The 26606-nt window shown below is 37.2% G+C and overlaps 1 long non-coding RNA gene across 4 annotated transcripts in view; it reads right to left on the reverse strand.

Moving 5' to 3' along the window:
* The window catches only part of LOC140696924 (uncharacterized), an 84192-nt gene extending 57591 nt beyond the window's left edge, over window positions 1-26601 (reverse strand). For all 4 annotated transcript variants that reach the window (XR_012073604.1, XR_012073603.1, XR_012073605.1 and 1 more), the window contains exons 1-2: window positions 26391-26601; window positions 2721-2777 (exon numbers count right to left, since the gene is read on the reverse strand). This is a non-coding gene — a long non-coding RNA (uncharacterized lncRNA). The remainder of the gene's footprint in view (window positions 1-2720; window positions 2778-26390) is intronic.
* Window positions 26602-26606: the final 5 nt, after the last annotated feature.

A 26606-nucleotide genomic window follows, 5' to 3' on the forward strand; every position in this document is an offset into this window, starting at 1 on the left:
AGCTTTATGGTATCCTGTCTTACATTTAGGTCAATAAAGACCTAAATGAGTTTATTTTTGTATATGGTGTTAGAGAATGTTCAAATTTTATTCTTTTACATGTAGCTGTCCAGTTTTCCCAGCACCACTTACTGAACACACTGTCTTTTCTTCATTGTATATTTCTGCCTCCTTTGTCATAGATTAGTTGGCCATAAGAGCATGGGTTTATTTCTGGGCTTTCTATCCTGTTCCATTGATCTGTATGTCTGTTTTGTGCCAGTACCATACTGTTTTGACTACTGTAGTTTTAGAGTACAGTCTGGAGTCAGGGAGCATGATTCCTCTAGCTCCATTCTTCTTGTTCAAGATTGCTTTGGCTATTTGGGGTTTTTTGTGTTTCCATACAAATTAAAAATTTTTTTGTTCTAGCTCTGTGAAAAATGCCATTGGTAATTTGATAGGGATTGCATTGAATCTGTAGATTGCCTTGGGTAGTATGGTTATCTTAACAAAACTGATTCTTCCCATCCGAGAACATAGTACACCTTTGGTCAGACTCTTAATAAAGTAGTGTGTCCTATTTGACAGCAGAGAGTGTGGGGAACTAGAGATCATGATTAAAGTGTAAATAGTAGTTTCTCTGTGTATGAAAAAGATTTTGGAGGAGAGAGTAGTGTTTTTTTTCAGGGAGAAGATTTTATCACTGACATTGTTTAGAATCATTACTGATTGAATGGTGCATGATGATAACAAAAAGCAGGCTGATTTTTATCCAGTTTTATGATTGCTTAAAAATTGTCTACAGACAATACAACTTCCTACTGCACGCACCCAGGGGGTCTGCTCCCACCCCTCGTCCTTGGCATGACAATGATGAACATACAGGACAAAACCCTGAGATAAAGTAACAAGGATGTTTGAGAATAGTGCTATGCAAGGAAGGCACAGACTGTCACTGAGCCTTCTTTGTGACAAAGTAAGTACAAAAATCGAGAGTCTAGTTTTCAATGTTTTTTTTTATAGCAATTTGATTTTGCTGATATCCAGTATCATTTTCTAGTAATTCCTTTTCATTGTATTTTACAAAACGACTAGTCTGTGAAAGTGAGAAAATTTTAAAAAATCATCTTTCACCATAGATACTTTGAGAAACACTAGTTTGTAAGTCTCCTGTTGAATTACAGGATACACTCCCAAATACCTTAAACACTTTAAACAAGGTGGTGAATACATCGATGAATCTAAAAATATACCAAATGGCTGTGCTTGAGGAAAGAATGGACTAGAAGTCACCAAAGCTGATTATACTGGAACATAGGATGTTATGTCAGGACAATTTTAAACATCAGATTCTATCCTGGCACAAAGATAATATGGTTCTGTAAGTGTAAAGCGTATAAGCATGGGGAATATCAAGATGTATTTAGATGACTGGTTTCATTATTTACTTACCTGAAGGTAACAGACCAGAACCAGATGACTCCTTGGGAACAGTGCTCACCTTAAATTCTTTCATGGGGCAGAATATGGGTAATTGTAAGGCTGCTAGGAAAAAAATTAGCAATATATGTTTGGCTATGTGCAAAAAAAAAAGTAGGAGAGACTCAGTGTTCAGTCCCACAGCAGTGATAACTAGGATGGCTAAGGTGGTGTATGATGGAAGACATTTCTGACTGAAATAATTACACAAGATGAATGAAAGTGTCAATCTCTTAGTGACAGGGATTTCTTTCTACCCCAGTTTTAGTTCTGATTCTCCCTTTATTCTTCTGTTGTTTGAAATCTTTCTTAAAACAGTTTGGCATTTCCTTTTCAAAAATGCCACCAGTCACGATTCAAGTAGCAGCTTAAATCCAAAATGTTAAGTTTCTCTATGTTAGAATACAAAGTAGAAAGAAAGAATATTTATCTCACAAAGGATTTTTAAGTCAGTGACTTTTATAACTTCTACTATAGATATTATGAGATATAATTATTAGCTAACTTCATTTCACATTCACCCATTCATTTCACACTTTATGATGTACTAGGAAATAATCCTCTGTCAAAGGAATGGACTAGATGAATAGAAAATAGATTGGAATAAATTTTAGTCTGAGGAATGCAAGATATTCTTGCCTATGGGGAAAGGGAGTTTTTTTTTTCACTTTTGAATCTATTTTGGTTGGAAAACAGTCTGACAAATCTATTGTTCCATATATTCCAGCAGTCAAAGTAGGTATATCAGAGTCCAAATGCTTTATGTTTGGAACATCTCTTATGAACACAGGAATATTTTAAAGGCTTTTTGAAAAAGAAAAATGAGATATTTCTTATTTAATTATAGGCACTGTAGAAAACATTTGTGAACTGACAACCCATTATCCAGTGTTCTGCCTATAGTCAAATTGCTACTGTGTCATAAAACAGACTGTCATATTTTTATTTTTTTAATTTTTTTTCATGTCCACGCAGACTGGCATATTTTTAAATAAAAGTTATATTTAAAAAAAGACCTTTCCATTAGATCACTATCCCATGACCTTGTTCAACATCCAGTTTCAGTATATAATCAACCTTGCCTCCATGAAATTCTTCACATGTTGAGCCCAAATTTCCCCAGTAATCATTGGAATCCCTATTGCATCTTTTAAGAGTTACTTCGGTAAAACATGGCTGTAGGACAATGCAGGGGACCCTCATTCACAATTATTTGATAGCTTTCTGATTGAACTTGAAACTTGTTGGACTTTTCTTACCCATCCGTATGCTAGAGGAGGCAAAGCAGCATTCTCTTGATGGAAGCAAAGCAGAACCTGTGGGAAGAAACAAGGAAATAAAGACGGTGCAGGTGGCTATGTCTCCTGGGAGTTTAGTCCCCATGGAAGGCTTTACATCTCCAAGGTTTCCTATCTGTAATCCAATACGTCCCTGGAGCTAATAATTTCTGACTATTTCTCATGTATTATTTCCAGAGGGAACATTGCTCTCAACAATAAATACCACACCATATTAAAAGAAAGACCCCGTAAAAATGACAAGTGGGTGAATGTAGAACTTACTAATTATCCCTGGTGAGGTGAAGTGTGGGTGAGCTCAATAAAGCTTTTCAAAAACTTGGGGTAACACTTTTATATAATGTTAATGTATGCTGCACCAGGGGCCACATGAGCTGGTGAAGGCAGAGGAGATGGCTGAGAGAGACAAGAGCAGGTGAAGGAAGAGATGAAGGATCACACGTCCACTCTGCCCTGGAAATGTGTCATTAAAACACAGGGATGCGCTCTGCCTTTCCTGTGTTAAACACCTGATGCAGTATCAGACAGACATGACTCTCGTGCTGCCCTCCAGAAGTGAGTGCCAGTACATGACACCTCCTTGATCCTAGAACCCATCTTCCAATTTAATAAAAAATTACCATGTCCTTGAACATCAATTTAGATGACTCAAAGTTTCTAGACTTGAAGGTTCTAAATAGCTAAAAGGCCTCCTTTTAGTGGATGATTTTTCTTGGTTATTTTTATTGTTTCTCTTAAATACATTGAAAACATACAAAGACAAAATAACTAAGTTTAGGTCACTGGTGGAGTTTATGTATGTTGGAAAAATAAAAGAGTAGAGACTTACTTAGTTATGATCATCTGAATACGAAGAGCCTGAGATGGGTATCAACCTCACGGTATCTCACCTACTCATCTTAAGCTAATGCTTCAATTTATATCAGTTGGGTTCCTGAATTTTAATAGTCACAGTGTACAGCTGTTGCATTGATTGTCTCTCATTTGTTTTCCAGAAGGCATGTTTTCTTCAAAAGTACCTCATAAATCACTTTTTCCCATTCTCTGTTCGGGCAGGATATGTTCTTATCTAACGATAGATGCTGTAGTACCATTTGTTCTTAATCCAAATGACATAAAATTGGCTGTAATCCACTGCTCAAATTTCTGTTTCTATATCTGCCCTGCTTTTGTAAAAGATACCTCCTTGAGCACAGCTCAGATTTCTGTTCTCCTTAGATGCATGCAATATCTTAAACTTAATTTTCTGTTGTTCTTAGAAGTATTTTTAGTTTATCTAATTTTCATAATCCTTGCATTTCATCAGGGTGAACCAGAATTTCTGTAGAATCACATTATCTAACAAAGGAGCCCCTAACCAATCCTTAAAATGTTACTTTACTTCTTATGAGTGATAATTATCTCGAATGTTGACTGTCAGCATAGGTTGATGCTGCAGGAGGAATCCCACCAATTCGCTGGCAGATTGCTGCACTTTATGAAGAGCAGATTTTTTAAAATTAAAAAAAAATTGAAGTATACTTGTGTTAATTTCTGGTGTATAGCATAATGATTCAGTTATACATATACATATTCTTTTTAATATTATTTTTCATTATAGACCATTACAAGATATTGAATATAGTTCCCTGTTCTATACATTAGGACCTTGTTGCTTATCTGTTTTATGTATAATAGTGTGTATCTACAAATCCTGAACTCCCAATTCATGCTTCCACCCTCCTCCCAACCCCCCTAAACAATAAATTAGTTTCATATGTCTGTGGGTCTGTTTCTGTTTTGTAAATAAGTTCATTTGTGTCATTTTTTTAAAAATTCCACATATAAATGATACCATATGATATTTATCTTTCTTTTTGGCTTACTTAGTATAGTATTTCCAGGCCCATTCATGTTGCTGCAGATGGCATTATTTTACTCTCTTTTATGGCTGAGTAGCATTCTGTTGTATAAATATATACCACAACTTCTTTATCCAGTCATCTCTCAATGGACATTAGGTTGCAGGTCTTTAGTTTGTGAGTTTGGGTTTTAATTTATGAAGAGGAATTCCTAATGTGCCGACATGTATTCTGTAGACTTGGTGAAAACAGTGCCTCCCCTCAGGCCTGGCTGCAACAACTCCCCTTCCCTCCCATCCAAAGTCAGGATGGACCTTCCCACGGAGGGAGGCTGCTCTGCCTATGTCACTTGCCTCCTCCTCCTCTCCCTCCTTTCCCTCCACCCCAGTTTCTGCTCCCTGAAGGCCAAAACCAATTGTTTCTTGAGGCCCTGACGGATCAGATTGGAGTCCACAAAGCATTTAAATAGATGAGCAAAATACTCTTCTCAACTTCTTGGAACCCAGGGTCTGATCCCAGCTCCTGTGTCCTTTGCTAGAGAGAGGAGAGCCTCAGACTACGACTTGAGTTTTAAGATGGAACTTGAAAAAAATGTTCATAAACCAACAGTCTAATCAGTGACACTTATTACAACTGACGTGCATATTTCCTATGAGATCTGGAGAGATCCAATAAAGGAAAACAGAGAAAACTGTTCTGTTTTCATGTAAGACTTCCGGCACAGAGAAGAGATTCTTTAACTCACTGAGAATCACCAGAAGTTGTCGATGTAACGATCCAGTTGCTTCAAAGCTCAGTTTATATTTATCAGCCTATTTCCTATGTCTAAATGGTATTTTCCCTTAGGAAAGGAAAATTATAATCCAATTATAAGATTTTCCCCAGTAGTTGCAAAGTGTTTCCATCAGTTTCTGTCAACTGTATTTCAAGATGGTAAGAGCTACTACAGATTTGCCAGCCTGTCTGAAAGATGTAAGAGGAGTAGACAGATCACTCAGAAAACACATAACATACTTCAAAAAGCTATATAATGGCTGCAAATGGTTCTACACCTACTCCCTTCAAAAATATGAACAAGAGCTTCTATGAGACAGAAATGTCATTCAAAGGAAGTCAAGACAAAGTAATACACTTTGGATATATACTACATTCATGAAATAGAATATTAAATTCTGATAATACTTTAAAAATTCTAATTAGGGTGGAAAAATCTAATTAGGGTAAAGAGTTATCTGATCTCTGGGAGATGTGCTTTTGAGTAGAATATTGTTTGATTGCATTATGTTTCATAGAAAAGACAATTTTACTTTTTGAAAGTTTAATGTCATTGGACCTGGTTGGTATAAAAGAAAAAGTAACAGGTTTTATAGCTTTACCAAGTAAGTGAATGGAAAGCTTATTATTTATACTCCAAAATATGATACTCTTTAAATCTCACATTAGGCTAAACCAAGCAGAACAAACAAGTTACAGATCTTTTTTTTTTTTTTTTTTAAATTCAGCTTCATACCACACCGGGCACCATTCCCTACAACCATGGTGTTAACATATTTCATGTGATGTATTAATCAGTGACACCCTGATGTGTCAGGCAGCCAGCTACACCCAGCACGTTCCCACAGCCTAGCAAATGGCCCACTATTCAAACACACTGCAACACCTGTTCTTTAGGGGACTCCTAACCTAGGCCTTCTCCCTAAACTCAAGTAAATTTTTTTCAACACTTGTGGAAGTCATTCCATCATCTTTTATTACATAAAAAGACAGTTCATATTTCAGCTCTCTATTGGGGCTAGTGAGGCAGAGGTGAAAGAGAATGTTTTTGAGCCCCCAGCAGAGAGACACGGAGAGTGTGTCATGACCTGTAAGCAGATGAAACCATGCAGTGGGCCCTGCTCTGCTCCCTGCACCATCTGCTTTGCAGCTGGGACAATACCAGGGCCTGGTTAGACAATTAACTTACCCCAGCAGAAGGCCACCTTGAACCTAAAAAGCAACTACTAAATTGCCCCAGATGGTGGCTTAATACCAAGCCATGGCCTATTTAAGATGATTTGGGCAGCAAAATCATGAGATAAAGTGTTAAATTAATTTTTTAAAAACTTCAAAGTTACTGGGTCATTAAAAGAAAGATCTTATCTTAGAATTTCATTTTTTAAATCTATAATTATTGGAAGATACAAGTGTACATATTTAGATGTATTAGTCCCAGTGACATAAACAAAAGAGCCAGTTACAAATCCCTGAACTATTTTGATCATAAAGGGCACTAGGAAGATCTCTGAGGCTTGTGGCAAAAATCAGGCATAAAAACCCCTTGGGGAGAAAGAATCCCTTGGATAGTGCTCTAAAGTTTGGAATCCATAAACAACTCTGTTTACTAGAAGTATAATTATAGGTAGTTATACCATAGCAAATCAGTATTTTTATATGCTCAACTGCAACTCAAAATTCAGGTGTTACTGGTAGTTTGAATTAGGACAAAATGGTAACCTATAATTTAAAATAGAACATAGCCAAGACATGGTAAAACTAAATCTCAAAGTTCTTCATTAAAAGGAAAATTAATGAAAACTGAATTAGGCCATGGGGCAGAGGGATATCTAATTGTAAAATGAACTAAAGCAGGTCATTAAATTGACAAACAGGATACGTATCTGGTTCTCAAGGCCAGAGCCCATCTGACAACAATCACTACACAGGAAAGCTCTTGGCCAGGCATACAAAAGAGGCAGAAGGGCAAAAATGAAGAACTCCCAGAACTGGGGACAAATGAAAACCTCAGTAAGTCATTATATCTGCATATTTCTTCACAGAATAGTGTACTGCTGTTTACAGCTGCTGGAGGTCATTTAATCAAATATACTTGGGAACCTAGTTTAAAACCCTTCTAGTGAATCTTGGGAGTGCTCTGGGGAGGGCAACAGTTCCTAACTGCAGCTTTGACTTTCTAGAACCAAAAGTGTCATAGGAGAGCCAGAGGGAGCAAAAGGAAGACTGCAAATGTGTGTCCTGTATGGCTTCTGCAACACTCCCCCTCCTGCCCTCAGGTGGATCTGCAGAGCAGGGGTCATCTGAGGGCTGCTAGGTGGTAGGCTCACTGCTTGGGGGATCCAGTGTGACGTCAGATTTACATACTCTGTGATCTGGTCGGGGCGGGGCTTAGAGTCAACAGACGTGAAATGGAAAGAAAAGGGAAATAGAATGATTTCCAGCTATTGTCATATCTCCTCCCCATACCCACTGCTTTGGGTTTAGGGGTTGGGGAAGGGAAAGAAGTAAGATGAAAAGAAGTAGAACTCAAGGAGAAAGGGCAGAAAGTATACAGATGCAAAAAACAAAATAAACACAACTCAGAAACACTAATGGCTAACACATTTTGATAACTTAAAAGTGCCAACCATGCTATATTATTTTTATATAGATACACACACATTTAGCATATTTACATGTTAATATATCATATAACTTTAACATTTTTAGGATGACAAATCCTAAAAACAGTGTGAACAGTGATGTACTGATAAATGTTTAACAACCAACTCTCAAAAAAAACCCAACCCTGATATGTAGTGTTTGCTTATTTCTATGTGTAAATACCACCCCCACGCCTCCACCATGACTAATTTCAAGCTACCAATCTGACTGATGTCACTGAATATGGGACTTGGGCAGAAATTCACAGTAGCCCACATTATATGCTACATGCACCATATAGACATAGATGTAAATAATCTCAAAAACCACAAATGAAAGTAAAACGTAGTAAAATAATTAGGAAGTGATGAGTTTTGATTATTTAGTACCTTTGATTTAATATAACTTATTAATTAAATTATATAATTTGATAATAAACAGTGTTTAACAACTTGCAAAATTCCTGAAAATTGTACAGTTGGCTTTTGCAAAAAGATACAAACCCTTACACCACTGCATGTGAATTAAGTATTCTTATTATCCCCATTTTATGTTAATAGGAAAATGAGGAAGAGAGAAGTTTAGTAATTTGCCCAAGTTTCCATAATTTGTGAATGGCTGAGCTGAGGTAACAAACTGAGGCTCCAAGGCTTTCCTGCTTCTCCGCTGGGGAGCTATAGACAGAACAGCCCCCAGCGGCCCCAAATTCATCTCTGTTTCCATGCTAATAACTGGCAGTGGGAAAAACTATATTGTAGATCTTTAGTGAGAAGGGTAGTGTTAAGAAGGGGTGGATGATGCTCCAGTCTGGATGGTTAAAGGGACCCCCAAACAACCTAAAAAGGACTACTTTTTCCCTCTGCACCCCAGAAGGAGGCTGCGTGTGAACTCAAGCTAATATGCAGACTCTTACTGAATGTTTTAGGGGGAGAATAGCAAAGTAAACTTACTTCTCTTCTTAAATTAATGTAAACATATGATGTCATTTCTGGCTAAGATGAATTAATTTATAGCATTATGACAGTCATCAGGGTTAACCATGTTTTCTCCAGAATCCTCACAGAGATTTCTGAACAGGTCATAATTCTCAATGAGAAAGACATAACATTTGGGGAAAGGGGAAATACCATTCAAGCAAAGAGTTTGTTATGAGAAATAACTAAATATTGCTGGTTGTAACAATTACTAACACCAAAACGACAACAGCAAATTACTTTCGGTCATGACTTTCGGTGATTCTCATTTTATGTACATATTTTGAAATAATAATTCTTATTAGAAAATTTAGAAGAGAAGAATATGTATCCTATAGAATACTAGATAATTTAGAATAGAGTATTAATATTAAGCTTGATATTATATGTAAGACTTTTCATTTTAACTGCATATTTTAATGCTGTGTAATGAGAAAAGCAATTTATACCATTAAATTGCTTTTTTGCTATGACATTTTGTGATGAGCTAATTAATAACTTTAAACTCATAAAATGAATATTTCAAGGAATTAATTTTATATTTATAACCTATGCTTGTAGGCTGCATATTTATGAAACTCAAGCAAGTAAAAAAATCCATATTCATTTTTGACAAAAATGTAAATCACCTCAAACCTTTTTTGAAGTGAATAAATGTATAAAAACATTCGCTTAGAGGCTAATTCATTTGCATTATGAATTTATGAAGATTGTGCCCCCTATGGTCTCCATGGTAACAACAATAAAACAAGTTAACAGAAGAGGTTTCTCTTAATCTCCATAAAAGGGGTTAAGGCCCTTTTAAGACATACTTAAATTTAAACCATAAAATCAAATTTACATTCAGTCAGCTTCAAAGATTAAAAAGGTGATGAATACACTTGAATGTAATTTTCAATATCCAAACAACCCAATTACCAAATTCAGTGCTAGGCACACGTGTTCTTCATAGAATACAGATGAAAATAATGTTGTAATCTATTTCAAATGTCACTAAACTATTCACTAGTTCATTTGCTTAATGAATCAATAACCTCATTAATTCTCTCACTCGGATCTCCAGTTTTCATTCTACCAGTGACTATTGGCTACATCAATCATGAATTTTCTGGCTGCAGAGGAGGAGCCCAGGTCATACTAAAGGCAGTGGAAAATGAATTCAGAGGAGAGGCTGGAGAGGTGGCAGTAGGGCTCTCATTCTGGACCTCGGAGGACTCAGGTAAATCTGAGCCCTTGCTTCAGTTATTGCACGTCCATTTTCTGTTTCATGCCAGTCCACAACCGCTGTCCGCTCTAAAGCCTTCCAGAGCTATACAACATTTGAGACCTCTCAGTCACAGAATTCACTATAGTCTACTCTAAAGGTTCAAGGATTAGACATAGTAGCAGGGCAGGGATGTGGCTTGAAAATCCTGCAGTCCCAAAGTTAAATTGCTTCCGTGTAAGGAAGATGTGAAAGAGTTGCTGAAAGTAACTTCTTTGACAGGATTACTACTATGGGTTAGGCAAGGACTGCTACATGTTCAGCAAAACCTTTTCCTTTACCTCCTGGCCACAACAGTTGCCAGCCTCTCTTGCTGAGTTATGGCCAATGCAACAAGGACAAAACTATGTTGACCATTTCCAGATCTGTCATGCACACATCCTATTTGATCTTCGCTAATTTCTTAGTCCCTATTTGCCAGCTGGATGCAGATGCCCAGCAGAGATCCTAGTAAGTTAGAGCCATATGGGGGAAGCAGACCCCAAATGACCACACTGAAGGCTGTTCTCCAGCCCAGAACACTCTCATTAGATTTTACATGAGAGCAGACATAAACTTTTACTGTATTAACTGACATTTTGAGATTTGATTGTCATAGCAGGTAGCCTTACTTCCTTTAGTACAATGGAGAAGGGGAAGCAGTTTTATACAATGTGAAATTTTTTATCCTTGATGCCTTTGCCATGGCTGCCCTCTTTTTGTTAAAACTACACTGCTATTTTCAGTGGAGTGATGACCCTTGATATTTATTAGATAGCAAAAAAGTAGCTATTTTTAGTAGGAAAACAAAAAAGTGTTACAGAGGTTCAGAGAAGGGGATAAAGGTACAGACAAGTACACAAAACATTTGATTTTGAGTGATTTTACTGCATAACAGTACATATACAAATCATGCAAAACATAAAACACACAGGCAGTAATCTCTTCCTAAACAATTAATGGAAAATATAGAATATTATCCAACAGCTAGAGGAAATAAGTAGGCTAAAGTAACATTATACAGGAAAATTACATTCTAAATGTACAGCATTTTAAATTGTAAAATTAGCAGAGTGATCTCTTTTGACATAAGAAGTTTCAAAATTGTTATAGGCAAATATAACCTCTTTACCAAAAAAATGGGAAAAAAAGAAGCAGGTAAACCACTTATGAAAAATCAATTAATCAATAAAGTGACAGTAAATAGCCTTAAATTGCTAATCCCTAACATACTTTGTTTATTTCTTTAGCTTAAAGAAATAATAATATTAAAAAGCTGCTTGTCAGTAAAATTTAGTCAATGTGATAGCAACTTTCTTTCCCAAATTCTCAAGAAATTGGATTCTTGAAAGTTTTACTTACATATTTTGTTTTGTTTTTAGGAAAGTTTTAAATTATACACATGCACAACTTATTGGCACATTAAAAATGTACAGTCATATTAGACATTCAAGTCTGACAACATAAAGTTTGAATATTTAAAAGGAAACCAAATAAAGGAGTATTATTTTTTATTTTTCATTTGGCCTACTATAATTTGAAGATCTCTATAATGAAAAATAAAACACTACAATCTAGTTTAAATAATTCAAGTACCATATTTAACATCCAACAAACTATCAACATCCATTGCCATTCTCATCTGTCCACTTCTCTTCTTTCTCTATTTCAAAGGATAAAGTGACGGGGTTTTTTTTTTAAAGTACCTTCTCAATTGTAAAGCGTAATATGAATGTAGGGTAAGATATCATCATTCAGTCTAGTTGACCGGAAGACAACGTCATAACTTAACACGTAAAGACGTGAGATGTAAGCTTTCTGTTAGCTCGCACTCGCACCTTCACATTCAGGAACGTGAAGATTTGGAGACTTTCTTATTCAACTAACATCTGTGTAGCTGTAGTCATCAGCTCACTCCTACTGCCCCTATGACTTTTTGTTTTCTCCCTCCAAAGAAAAAACTAGAAAAGAAACACAAGTATAAAGACACTCAGTACAACTTTACCAGTTAGAAGGAGGACCAGCCCTGTGAGACTTCCTATGAGGCATGTAGCTCTGTGAAATTTCTACATGATCACGGCCCCACTTCAGATTTATAAATAGTCACACACTGCCACAAAGCTTAACATTTACCAAGGGTGTCTCCATAATCTCTCACTTTTCCCATTGTATCTTTAAGACTATTATTAAGTGTTTAAGAAATAAAGAAACATGCCTCTTTGACGGATGCCTTCTGTTAGTTTGAGACTTTAGAATATGGTGTACTCTTCTGAAGATGAGCACACTGGATTGAAAAAACTAATATTTTAACGACTGTCATTTGATTTCACTTTATTTTCTACATGTGTACATTGACACTCTTCCAATATTGTTCTCATCAATTACACTGTTGCAGAGAACTTAAAAATTTTTGGCTAGAGAAAGATCTATAAAATGCTGGGGAAAATTTGGCTTTCATTCATAAATTGCCTTTTCTTAATATAGAGGCACAATGGAAAGGTTTTGAGGGAATGGATTAAACATGGGAATTGGATTCAAATGGTCACTAAGTGGGGAAAGAGATAAGAAGTTGGGTCTACACACCTGTATAGTTCTTAATAAACTCTTTTATTTCATAAGATCTATAAGGATTAAGCTCCAGGTATTAACATGATATCTAAACTATAATAAAATATCTGAAGTCAATACATGTCTAAAATTTATTACACAGAGAGTGGTTAATCCTTCCAAATACTTAAATATTCTCCCAGTTCTCAGAGCCTGTGAAGTTTAGTCCCCCAGGCTCTAAAACCCAACAGACCTGGTTTGAATCTGGCCTTTGCTACTGATCAGTGTCTTGGGCAAATTGTTTCTTCTCTTTTAAATACTCAGGTTTCTCTCCCGCAAAAGGGAGATTAATGCTGTGAAAATTAAACAGCATAATCTGTGGACACTCTTAGTCTGGTGCCTGGTACAAAATAATCATTCAACCAGTGACTGTGGTTTGACATTATTGTTATTGTTGTTGTTACTACAACGCAGGCCAAAACGGCTAACTGCAGGGCCACGGGATGCTAGCGCCGCACGTTAACCTGAGAAGTGTGATGCTTTTCATATTTTCCAAAACCTGTTTCCAACTGAAATGTTTTTAATGTTTTTCCATTGTAATCAAAAGAAGCATCCTCTGCCACCTAGTGGCTCCTTATGACCAGTCAAGAAAAACATAGAGAGACACCTCCAAGTCCCAAGTCCCCCCTAAACCCACCATATTTACTTTAAACAAAGGAATCATGCTGTAAAATTTCAAAATAAGCAATACATGGTGGAAAAAAACCTGTTTAAATTTATTATTTAATAAATATTATTATTTTTCTTCATGATATTATATTAATCAAACTGCATTTCAATATTTAATTGCTAACAGCATCTCTGCAGAGTGACTAGGAGCCCTTACGGCTTTTAGGCCATAATTAAGTTCCATAGTTTCTTCACGGTAGAAGTGGTACATGAACATAAGGATTCCATCTTCTATGCTTCTAAAATACAAATATCACAAATGCGGATTTTTTAAAAAAAATGTGTCTCCTATTTTTATTTCTTTTTAAAAATTATTTTATTTTTTAACTTTTAAAATTTTTTTTTGGTGGGGGGAGGTAATTAGGTTTATTTATTTTTGGAGGAGGTACTGGGGATTGAACCCAGGAACTTGTGTATGCTAAGCATGCACTTTACCACTTGAGCTATACCTTCCCATTTTTATTTCTTAACCTGAGGGTAAGAACATGTTTATTTTATTATTACTTGTTAAACTGAATATATATGTTTTACATAACAATGATAGTTCACTAGGACAAAGAAGCAAGAAGGGTCATCTAGACAGATGGGACATTGGAAGCAAAGACAGGGTGTGTGTGACAGCAAGTTCTGGAAACTGCAGGTAGTTCCATGTGTTTGGGCTGTAAGGTTCACAGGGAAAGGAGTGGGTAACAAGGTAGGTGGGGCCAGATTCCCCAAAGGCCTGAAATGTGGTCTATCTGGACTTTAACCTGTGGGACATTAGATGCCATCATAGATCTTTACAATGGAAATTAGACAAAGATGACAGAAAATACTGATAAGGACAAAAGCTATCATTGAATAATTACCTCCTGTGTACCAGACCCCTTTTGTTCTAAATATTATCTCAATCCTTACCGGAAGCCTTGAAACTTTTCCCCCCTCATTGTACTTACTGGAAAACGGAGGTTCACGGAAGTTAAGTAATTTACTTGAGGTCACACAGCCAATAAGTGAGGGAGCCTGAATTCAAAGATGATCTGTCTCTAAAGCATGAGTCCATTCCAGTAAACCAGAATATGCCATGGTCACATTTGTTTCAGGACAATAAATAGTGTTCTCCTAGTTTGATTGACTTTTGATACAGGAGGGAGGGCACAACCATTAAAAGAGTGAAACAGCCATTGATGGCAGGACAAATACTGGCTAGAACCAACTAGGCTCAAGATGGCAGAAGAGTTGACTTCCAGTAGACCTTGAGCCTCAGTATATGCTTACTGTAATACATTAGCATGCTAAATGACACATCCACAGGTGCCATGACAGTTCCAAGGCTGACCATAAAAGGCCAAAAAGTGGGCAGTGGCCCAGTTCCAGGAAATCCCTGCCCTTTCCCCAAAATAGTTGGAATAATCATCCCACTTGTTAGCATATGAAATTACCCAGCCCATAAAAACTAACAATGCCATATCCTGGGGCTGCTCTCCCTTCTGAGATGGACTGCATTCTGTCTATGGAATATGCATCTCTCTAAATAAACTTGCTTTCACATTACTATGGCTTGCTCTTGAATTCTTTCCTGCGAGAAACCAATGATCCTCACTTGGCAGTCCTCCCAGGGGCTCACCTGAGACCTGACACATGACCATCCTCTCGTGCCCCATTTTCCTGCAACATTCTGAAGGTGAAGACTGTCTCTTTAAATGTATTTGTCCCCCACTGTGCACAGTAAGTGTTCAAATGCTGGCTGAATGACTCAGTGCAGTCTGCCAGCCTCCAGAAAGGGTGAGGAGAAGGCATCAAAAGGAAGCATTCTTAGATGCAATTACATTTTCACCCCGTTGCTCAGAAATGCATGAGGAAGCACCATCTGAATCTGTCTAGGTTTTCTGGGCCACCCTATATCAATAAATAACGTGCACTGAGAACATAATACATGTATTAACTCTCACAAAAGCCTCACAATCACCCGAGACTGAGGCACAAAGAAATTGCATAACTTGCCTAAGGTCTCAGGTCACTAAACAGTACAGGCAGGATTCAAGGCCAGGAATCTGACTTTAGAACCATCATTCTTAAGCACCTTGCTATGTAGTCCCCACTGTGCTAGACTGCCTCTCACCAAGACTTGTTCTACTCAACAAGACTCAGGAGGAAAGTCATCTCCCAGGATGACAGTGGAGATATGGGCAGCCTGTGGGCAGCAAAAAGGAAACAGAGACTTCCACTGCCTGCTGATGATCCCAAGGGCCTCCAGCCAAAGGGTGAGTGGAGCTCAAATTCATCCTGTGTTCTGCAGACAATGCCCTGTGCCCTGGCCATTGTCTCTACCAAGTTAAGTCCCCTGCAGAGCTTCCTCTGCTGGGAGAAAAGCTTTCCTTTTCCTCATTTACATGAAGGCACCATACTGGCAAGCAGATCTACATGGGGATCTGATTTGCTAATGACAGTGGGTGCAGAAAGAGCAGATAGTAAGGGTGTGAAAGATATTACCAGCCTTAGAGGAGAATTCCAAAAGATGAAGAGTCATAAAACATGACCTTCTGTTTCAGAGTTTGACCTAGAAAGATCCAGGACACTGCTTGATCACTAAAGGCAATTTTAAAAGTCAAGTCTTAAGTGAATTTAAAATGACCAGTTTAAAGTACATTCATTTGTCCTAAGAAAAGCTTGCTCATTTGGTGAGAAAAGACCAATTTTCAGGGAGGACCAATTAAAAAAAAAGTCATTATAGGAGACAGATCCTTCCCTTGCAGTGCCCAGTTTCATTACCCATCAAAGCATTTCAACTATAGCTACACAATTATGGCTTTGCTTTAAAAGTATTATTACTCATTCTTTATAAATGACAAAAGAATTTGAGAACTCTAAAGTACCATAGACATTAGGGTGGTCAGGGCGTGATGGGAAGGATACTGATGACAATGTGGTTGAAGTCAGCTAAGATTTATTGAACTCTTCATGATCCTGTAAGTCAAGCCATATGCTGAGAAATCTGCATGCATTATTTAATTTTTAAACAAATATTTATAGAGCACATAAACAAACCAGGCATACTTCTAAACACTAGGGTAAGGTGGTAAATGAAACAGTCCTCATGGAACTGATATACTAATGAAGGAGAACCACAATAACCAAAATAGGCAAAGAACTATATAATATAATGTCAGGTAGCAATAAGTGCTATAAACAGAAAAATAAAGGATAAAGTGATCAAAGGAATGGCGAGGGAAGGTCTGAGGTGGTAACACTCAGGTAGAGACCTAAATGAAGTGGGCAAATGACCCATGGAAACATACAGGGCAAGAATGTTCCCTAGAGCGAACAGCAGGTGCAAAGGCTCTAAGGTAGGTGACAGCTTAGCATGTTTGAGCAGAAAGGAGGCCGGCAGATGGAGTAGACTGAGGAACAGAGACAGTAAGAAGAAACAAGATCAGAGCAGAAGCCAGGTTAGGTGGTGGTGGTGGTGGGAGCAGTAGCAGTGGTGGTGGTAGTAGTAGTCGTGGCTAAGTTAGTCAGTGGCTAGAGCAGGATCTGGAAGACTGCTCAATTCTAAGTCTGATGGGGAGCCACTGGCGGATTCTGAGTTAGGAAATGATGTGATCTGACAGAAAGGATTATTCTATGTACACTAACTCATTTAATGCTTACAGCAAACCCATGAGATGGATCTTTCATTTCCAAACAACAGATGAGAAAACAGAGGATTTGGAAGAGTTGGCAGGTAGTGCAATTAAAAGTGGAATGCTTGTCTATCCAACTCCAGAACCAGGGTCTTAGTCAGTAGACCTAAACCACCATGATCATTAAAATGGAGCTGTCAGGTGTGGTAGCCAGCCTCCACAGTGGTCTCCAGAGATCCCTGTCTACTTGTGTCACATTCTTGGGATCCTCTCCCACAATAAATAGGTCTGACCTTTAAGACCAGTAGGAAATTGCAGAAATGACTGAGGGTGAGTAAACCCTGAGGCTAGGTTATAAAAGACGTCACTGCTTCTGGCTTGCTTTCTTGGATGGCTTGCTCTGGAGGCTTGAAGATATTAAGCAGTTTATGGAGAGGCCTGTGTGGAAAGGTGCTGAAGCTTCCCACCAGTCATCTCAAGCTTGCTAGCATGTTAAGGGTCACTGGAGAGGTGGGTCCTCCAGCACCAGTTAACCCTTCAGATGACTAGACCATGATCAACGTATCACCAACAATCTCATGAAAGACTGAGCCAGAACCACCAGGAATTCAGCCACTTCTGAATTCTGGATACACAGAAACTATGAGAGATCATGTTTCGTTTAAGGTACTTAACTTGAGGTAATTTGAGGCAGCAATAAGATAATATATTAGGCATTTGTAAAAAGAGATATCTCTCTGCTACTGGGTCCAAATATTACCTAGAATGGAAATATTAAAAACCAAAAGCATACTAACTTGCTGCCTTTGATTTTTTTAAATGACTATCGTGGGCTATTCAGGCTGCTGTAACAAAACACCACAGACTTGGTGGCTTAAACAACAGGCATTTATTTCTCATAGTTCCGGAGGCTGGGAAGTCTAAGATCAAGGTGCCAGCAGGTTTGCTTCTTGCTGATGGCCCTCTTCCTGGTTTGCAGATGGCTGCTGTGTCCTCACACGGCAGAGAAAACAAGCTCTGGTTTCTCTTCCTCTTCTTATAAGGGCACTAATTGTATCATGGGGGTTCCATCCCCACGATCTCATCTAAATCAAATTATTTCACAAAGGCCCCACCTCTTAAAACATTAGCAAGGGATGGTGGTGGCGGTGGGGTGGTTAGGGTTACAACATTACGAACTTTGGGGAGACACACTTGGTCTATGGCAATTCAGTGGTCATTTTCCATAATTACTGAATTTCAGAGAGATACGTGTGTATAAGTATGGTATATCACTGTACATATATAAAATTTGATACTTAACCTACCATAATTAATATAATAGGTAAAAGTAAGTAAAGATGCAATGTTGCTCTGTATTAACTGCCTATTCTCACAGGCATGTGAGATCCATGGTGTGCTCAGATAACCATCTCTGTCCTGGTTCAGTTCAAGCATTTCTCGTCCTGACTCTGCATCATTTATGATCCCTTCTATGCTTTGGGCCATCTGTGTGGGAAGAGCTGCTATTTGTGTCAGAGAGATTAATGCTAAGTAAACACACTTCTCTTTCTCATCCTTAAATTGGCCAGACTTCAGAATTGAAGTCTGGTGTCTACAGCTTTAGCTTCCCTTGTGCCTTGTGGACAACAGCAATAACATATATCGAGCTAATCTTCAGCTACTGATACCCTGTAACTTGCCGAGTAATTATGTCAGTGATTAGCAACCCTTTGGATGGCCAAATCTTCATTTGTGAGCTCTCATTTAGGGTTTCACATGATCGTATTCCTTTGAAAAGCCTGAATTTTCTCTAGCTAGGTTTAAACATTTTATGCACGAACAAGAACACTGTGAAATATTTAATAAGCTTCTTAAAAGTTAAATTTTAAAGCCAACCTCATAAATTTAGAATGATCCTTCCTTTTGCCTTTCTGTATCAGATGGGAAAGGAGAATAATGAATCTCCCTAATGTTTGCTTACAGAGCTTTGAGGCCATCTGAGGATGTGATCTCTCAGATGGAGTACTTGTCAGAGAGGTTAGCTAAGCTCCTCTAGGATGCTGCTGCCTTGGCGACCATTTCGTGTGACTCAGTGGCCCGCGGGACCTTGACGGAACACTCGTCCCTCCTGTGCGTGTGTGCCCCAGATAACAGCCTGCAGGATCACAAGTAAATGCAACTCCCTGATATGACTCTTTGGTGATAAACAGTCGCCCTCGTCCTCTCAGGGGCCTTACTTTGTGCAACTCTTAGATAAGGCCCCGGTGAAGCTGACCAAAAAAAACCCTGTTCTTTTTGGTTTGAATTGCCTGGGAACTCCAAAGCACTACACCCACTGACCCTAATAAAGGCATGTGTCCCAAGTCCTGCTTCTCTCTGCCTGCACCCTGCCTGGATCTCTGCGTGGACCCTCAAGGCATGCTGTATACTTCCTTCAGGACTGCTGAGTAATAAACTTCTCTATTTCAATTTCCCTTGTGGTGTTTTGCTGAACTGCAACTACCCCTCCGACATCCCGGGGCTCTAATAAAAAGTGTTAATTTAACACAATCACAGCAGTGGCTCTACTAATATCAGACAAAATAGACTATAAAACAAAAAAAAGTTAGATATACAGAGGGAAGTATTATAATAATAAGACTCAATCCATCAAAACTATATTACAATTATAAAGATATATACAACAAAATACATGAAATACAAACTGTCAGAATTGAAGAGAGAAATAGACAATTCAACAACAACAGTTAGAAACTCCAATATCCCAAATTCAATAATAGAAAGAACAATTAGGCAGAAGGTCAGCAAGGAATTAAGACTCAAACAGCATTATACATCACCTAGACCTAATATCAAATCCATGCAGCACTCTGCCTAACAACAGCAAAATGCAAATTCTTCTCAAGGGCTGAAACATTCTCTGAAATAGCATATGTAGCCCATAAACCAAGTCTCAATAAATTAGAAAGAATTGAAATCATACAAAGTATGCTCTTTGGTCTCAATAGAGTAAAATTAGAAATTAATAACAGAAAGAAATTTTAGAAATTCACAAATATATGGAAATGACTTCTAAATAAACAATGGACAAAGAGGATACCAAAACGGAAATTAGTAAATACTTTGAAATGAATGAAACGATGGCACAACATAACAAAAGTTATGGGATGCAGCTAAATAAGTGTTTAGAGGAAACAGTTTCAAAGGCTACATTCAAAAAGAATAAACAAATTAATAACCTAATCTTCCATTTTAAAATGCTTTAGGGGGAGAGGGAAAGCAAACTAAATCCAAAGCATGCAAAAGGAAGAAAATAATGAAAGAGAAAATTAAAAACATAGAGAAACCAACAAAACCAAAAGTTGGTTCTTTGAAAAGATCAACAAAATTGATAAACTTTTAGGTAAACTGACCGAGAAAAAAGGGAGAAAAAACTCACATTACTAAAATTAAGAATGAAGGAAGAAACATTAATATTGACCTTACAGATACAAAAACGATTATAAGGGAATACTGTGAACAACTATATGCCAACAAATTAGGTAACTTAGATGAAACAGACACATTCCTAGAAAGATAGAAACTACCTAAACTGACTCAAGGAGGAACAGAAAAATCTGAATAAATCTACAACCAAAGACTGGATACCCACAAAGAAAACCACAGCCCCAGATGACTTCACTGCTGAATTCAACCAACATTTAAAGAAGACTGCATAGAATCTTCATGAACACTTCCAAAAAATTGAAAAAGGAGGGAACACTTCTCAACTCATTCTGAGGCTAGTATTATCTTAATAATAAAATGAGATAAAGAGATCATGAGAAAAGAAAACTACAGACTGGTATCTTTTATGAATATAAATACCCTCAACAAAATACTAGCAAACTAAATCCAGCAATATATAAAAAGAGTGAAATATTGTAACTAAGTGGGATTTATCTCAGAAATGCAAGGTTGGTTTAACATTCAAAATCAATTAATAAACCATATCAATAGAATAAAGGACAGAAACCACATGATCATCTCAATAAATGCAGAAAAAGCATGTGATAAAATTCAACAGTCCTTCAGGATAAAAATACACAACCACCTAGGAACAATGGAAGGAAACATCCTCAACCTTATAAAAGGCATCTATGAAAAACTGACACACATATCACATTTAGATATTATGCAAGATACTTAAATAAAATGTTTTCCCACTAAGAACAGGAACATGTCAAGGATGCCCACTTCTGCCAGTTCTATTCAACATTGTACTGGAGATCTAGCCGGGAAATTAGGTGAGAAATTAAATAAAAGGTATCCAGATTGGAAAGAAAGAAGTAAAACTATCTCTACTTGTAGATCATATAATCTTATATATAAAAAAAACCCAAAGGAATCCACTTAAGTTTCAGAACTAATAAACAAATTCAGCAAAATTGCAGGATACAGATAAATACCAAATTCTACTATATTTCTATATAGCAGCAATGAAAAAACCAAAAATGAAATAAAGAAAACAACTCCATTCATATTAGCATCAAAAAGAATAAATACTTGAGTAAATTTAATAAAAAGGCACAAAACTTACAATCTGAAAACTATAAAACATTGCTGAAAAAATTAAGAGCTGAATAAATGAAAAGACTTCCCATGTTTCTGGGTTAGAGGGCTTAATACTGTTAAAAGGTCAATACTTTCCAATCTGTTCTACTGATTCAATGCAGTCTCTTGCAAAATCTCAGCATGCTTTTTAAAAGGAATTAACAAGTTGAATTAAAAATGTACATGGAAATTCAATGGTCTCAGAATAGTAAAACAATCTTGAAAAATAACATAGTTGGAAGACTCACACTTCCCAATTTCAAAACTACAGTAAGGAAGACGGTATGGTAAAGAGACAGATAGGTCAATGGAATAGAACTGAAAACTTAGGGGAAAGTAAAGCCCCTCATACATCTATGGCCAAATGATTTTTAACAAGGGTGCCAAGATCATTCAATGGTGAAAGAACAGTCTTTTCAACAAATGGTGTTGGGACAGCTGGGAATCCACATGCTACAGAATAGTTGGACCCTCATCCCACACCATATATAAAAATTAACTCAAAATGGATCAAAGACATAAATATGTGTGCTAAAATTATAAAACTCTTAGATGAAAACACAGGTTACCCTGGATTAGGCACTAGTCAGTTTCCTGGATATTGTAGCACAAGCATTTCCATTTCAAGATGTGTGCTCATGAGAAACAAGAACATTATGTCCACACAAAAACTTGTATGCAAAAGTTCATAGCACCGTTACTCATAACAGCCAAAGAGTAGAACAAATCAAATATCCATCAGCTGATGAATGGACAAACATATTCATAAAATGGAATGTGACTCAGCAACAAGCAAAACAAAGTACTGGTACATGCTACAACATGTATGAACTTCTGAACTTTGAATATATTATTCTAAATAAAGGAAGTTAGTCACAAAGGGCCACATATTATATTATCCTATTTATATGATATGAAGTATTCAGAGTACATAAAACCATAGAAGCAGAAAGTATACTGGTGGTTGCTTAGAGCTGAGGTAAGGAGTGGTTTGGTGGAAGTGGGGAGTGACTGCTAACGAATATGGGTTTCTGATTGGGGTGATGAATATGTTTTAAATTTGACCTCGTTGCACAACTCTGTGAATATACTAAAAACCATTAACTGTATACTTTAAATAGGTGTACTGTATGGTATGTGAATTGTATATCAATAATGATGTTATAAAAAATTAATAAATTCTGCACACTGCAGGGAAAAAGAAAGATGATAACATATATCAAAGCTGTGACAGTATAGCACATGGAAATATATACAAGATCTAGTGGTAGCTCACAGTGAAAAAAAAATGTGACAATGAACATATGTATGTTCATGTATAAATGAAAAATTGTGCTCTACACTGGAATTTGACACAACATTGTAAGGTGATTATGAATCAATAAAAAATGTAAAAAAAATATATTAAACATTATGAAATATAAACACCACTTGATATTATTTAATTTATGATATTATTTAATTATAATATTATAGTAAATTAATGGTGAATAATTATAAATGTAACAAAGTATTCATACCATGATATTATATGGATATTTTCATATATTTCTTGATATTTATATTTTTAGACAAATATTTCAGAGACCAAATTAGAATTCTTTTTCATTGATATGTATGTATTGTTAAGTGAAGAAAACTAACTAGTAATTGAAATATGAGCTCACTAGTGTGTTTATTTTAAGAGTAGTTTATGTGCATTTAATTGTTCTGATATTATACAAAAGAAAATGTTAACAGCAGTTGCTTAAGGGGTGCAAATTCTGGCGGGAGATGGAAAAGATTTTAGAGGATATTTCTTTTCACTTTCCAACCTTTCATACTTTGCATATTTTGGTCATAAGACTGTATTTCTTTCCTAACATAAGTGAAATATTAAAATGAAATCTTAATAACAAATTATCATGAATGATTTAGTTTATAAAGAATATTCATGAACATAGTTTATTTTATCCTTTTACCAACACTGTGAGGTATAAATGGCAGATATTAATCCATATTACATATAAGAATATATTTACACTTTTTTATTGATGCACCCCATACAGTATAGTAAAAGCATGGCCTATCTATAATTATGGTTTTCCTCATTAATTCATTCATTCAACAAATATTTATCAAGCCTTTATTATGTGCCAGGTTCTAACAGTGGCTTGGCACTAAGCGTTGGAGATTATAGTAGTGAAAAAACAGAGAAGTTTCCACTGTCATGAAACATATTCTTATTGGGTGAAGAAAGAAATCAGATAATAAACTAAGAAGCATATCAGTTTAATACTATGCAGAGAATCAGCATGGACAAATATGATGGATAATATGACCTGCTAATGTGACTGGGAGGGCTCCTTAGATGGAGTGGTCAGAAAATGCTTTTTGAGGTAACTTTTAAGTTGAGATTGACACAGGAAGGAAGGGGGCAGGGCACAACTGTTAAAAGAATGACACAAATGTTAAGAAAAACAGGATATGACAAAAACTGGTTAAAACCATCTAGACTCAAGATGGTGGAAGATTTGACTTCTAGTAGACCTTGAGGTTCGTTATATGCTCACTGTAATATACCAGCATGCTAAAGGACAGACCCACCAGCACCGTGACAGTTCCGAAGCTGACCATAAAAGGCCAAAAAGTGGGCAGTGGCCCAATTCCTGGAACTTCCTGCCCCTTTCCCAAAACAGAATATTCCTTACCTGGCCCATAAAAACTAACCACCCCCACTCTCTGGGCCTGCTCTCACTTTCTGAGGTGGTCCGCATTCTGCCTTTGGAATATGTATCTCTCTAAATAAACTTGCTTTCACTTTACTTTGACTTTCTGTAGAATTCTTTTCCTGCTCAAAGCCAAGGACCATCACTCAGCAGTCCTCCCAGGGACTCATGAGCATCCTAGGATGTGATATTTCTCTCCCCTTCATCAAGAACAGTGACAAAAAGGAGTGATGTGAAGATCAGCGGATAAGTAGTCCAAGCAGCAGTAACAGGAAATGCTAATTCTCTAGTGTGAGAATGAGTTTGACATATTCAGGGACCCCCTGGAGTGTAGCAGGGTAGGGAGGAGGAGAGCTGGTACTACATGAGGTAGCAGTTAGGCAGATGTCAGTAATGAGTTTAAGGAGTTTGGATTTAATGTTAAGTGCAGTGGGAACCACCTGTAAAGTTTTAGGGATACGTTGCTTGATCTAATTTAGAAGAGCAAGAGAGGACTCAGGGACATCAGTTGGGAATCTATTATTGTAGTCAGGCAAGAGATGACAGAAACTTGGACTAGGGTGTTGACTATGGAGATGGAAATTAGTGCAAGCAGAGTTTATGGGACTTGCTGATAGAGAACATGAAGAGGGAGTGAAGAGAGAGAACAATAAAGAATTAAAATGTAAATTTTTGTCTTGAGCCATTAAATGGACCTTAAGACTCAACTGAGATGGAAGACTAGAAAACGGAGAATCAAGAGTTTTATCTTTTGATCCTGCTGTTACATTTAAGCTACCTGTTAGATATCCAAGAGATGTCAAGCAAAGAGTTGAATATTGTTAAAAAAAGAAAGTCTCAAAATGGAGTCATTCTCCCCACCCCCCAAGACTTAAAGGAGAGGCAATCTACATGATAAAACTCTTGCCAGTTCCCTTCCCCTCATAAAGACCTAGAAATAATCCTTTCTTTTCTTTTGCTAATAATTCCTTTGCCTCATCCTTCTTCCTATAAAAGACTTCCACTTTGTACAACCTCTAGGAGAGCCCTACTCATTGCTAGACAGGATGATGCCTGATTCATGAATCACCTAATAAAGACAATTAGATCATTAAATTTTTCTCGGTTGAATTTTGTTTTTTAACAATATAGATGTCTGAAGTTCCCAGAAAGGCCAGGGCTTAAATGACAGACATATTAATGACTTTTAAAGCCAGAATTGAGGTTATCTGGAGAAGTGTGTGGATACAAAGAGGAGGGGGCCCTTATAGCACCCTGGGGTAAGCCAATGTCTGGAAGTCAAGTAGAGAAGGACCCGCCAAGAAGTTTCAGAAGGAGCAGCTACTGAGGAAGGAGGGGAAAAAAAAGGAAATAAGGCAGCACATTTCAAGGAGGTTGTGGTGGCAGTAGGATAATGCTGGCAGTCAAGTAAGATGAATGTTAACATGCAGATCACTAGTGTCCTAGAAACGGCCTGAGAAGAGGTGGGGAAATGAGCCAACTGCAATGAGTCTAGGAGAGAATATGAGGTGAGGAGCTGTAATGGCAACTATTTTCAATGGACTGATTAATACTTTCTAACGACTGTGCACATTTTGATTTGCATTTGTAATTATAAATGCTTGAGAAAAAAATCTTAAATATGTGTACAAGCCTACATGTCTTGTTCTATTTTGAATTTCTGATCTAGCATCTCTGTAACTACTGCATTAAAAAAATTGAGGGATAACATACATCCTAAAGTGCATAAAGTGTACTAAACTTAACATACACAGCTTAATGGCTTTTTACATACGTGTACATCCGTGTAACCACTGTCCTGATCAAGATGTAGAATACAAAGGGAACCCGTAAGGTTCCCTTGTGCACGTTTCCAGTCTATAATCCCCCAGAAGTAAACCAATATTTTGACTCACAAAAACGTCCACTGGCTTTCCTACAGAAGTTTTCAAAGGAAACAACAGAAAACTCTGACGGGCATTTAACTGAAAACTGCTTTAGTGTAAACTTACCAACTGCCTTAAGTATATGTGCCAATCATTTGGCGCCAAAATCCTGCTGCAGACTTCCAAGCGGTTCGTCTCCAACTCCCGCCCCACTTTTCTACACCACGCCCTCGGTTCACTCTTCCTCCAAAACCGTATTGGGGCAAAGTCGAAGGTGGGCAGAGACCATTTTTCTGTCATGCGCACTAGGGTATAGGCGCGCTCCCTCTTTCTCTACTCAATCAGC

This window comes from Vicugna pacos, chromosome 6 (assembly GCF_048564905.1).
Source record: "Vicugna pacos chromosome 6, VicPac4, whole genome shotgun sequence".
In the NCBI taxonomy this organism is placed as follows: Eukaryota; Metazoa; Chordata; class Mammalia; order Artiodactyla; family Camelidae; genus Vicugna; species Vicugna pacos.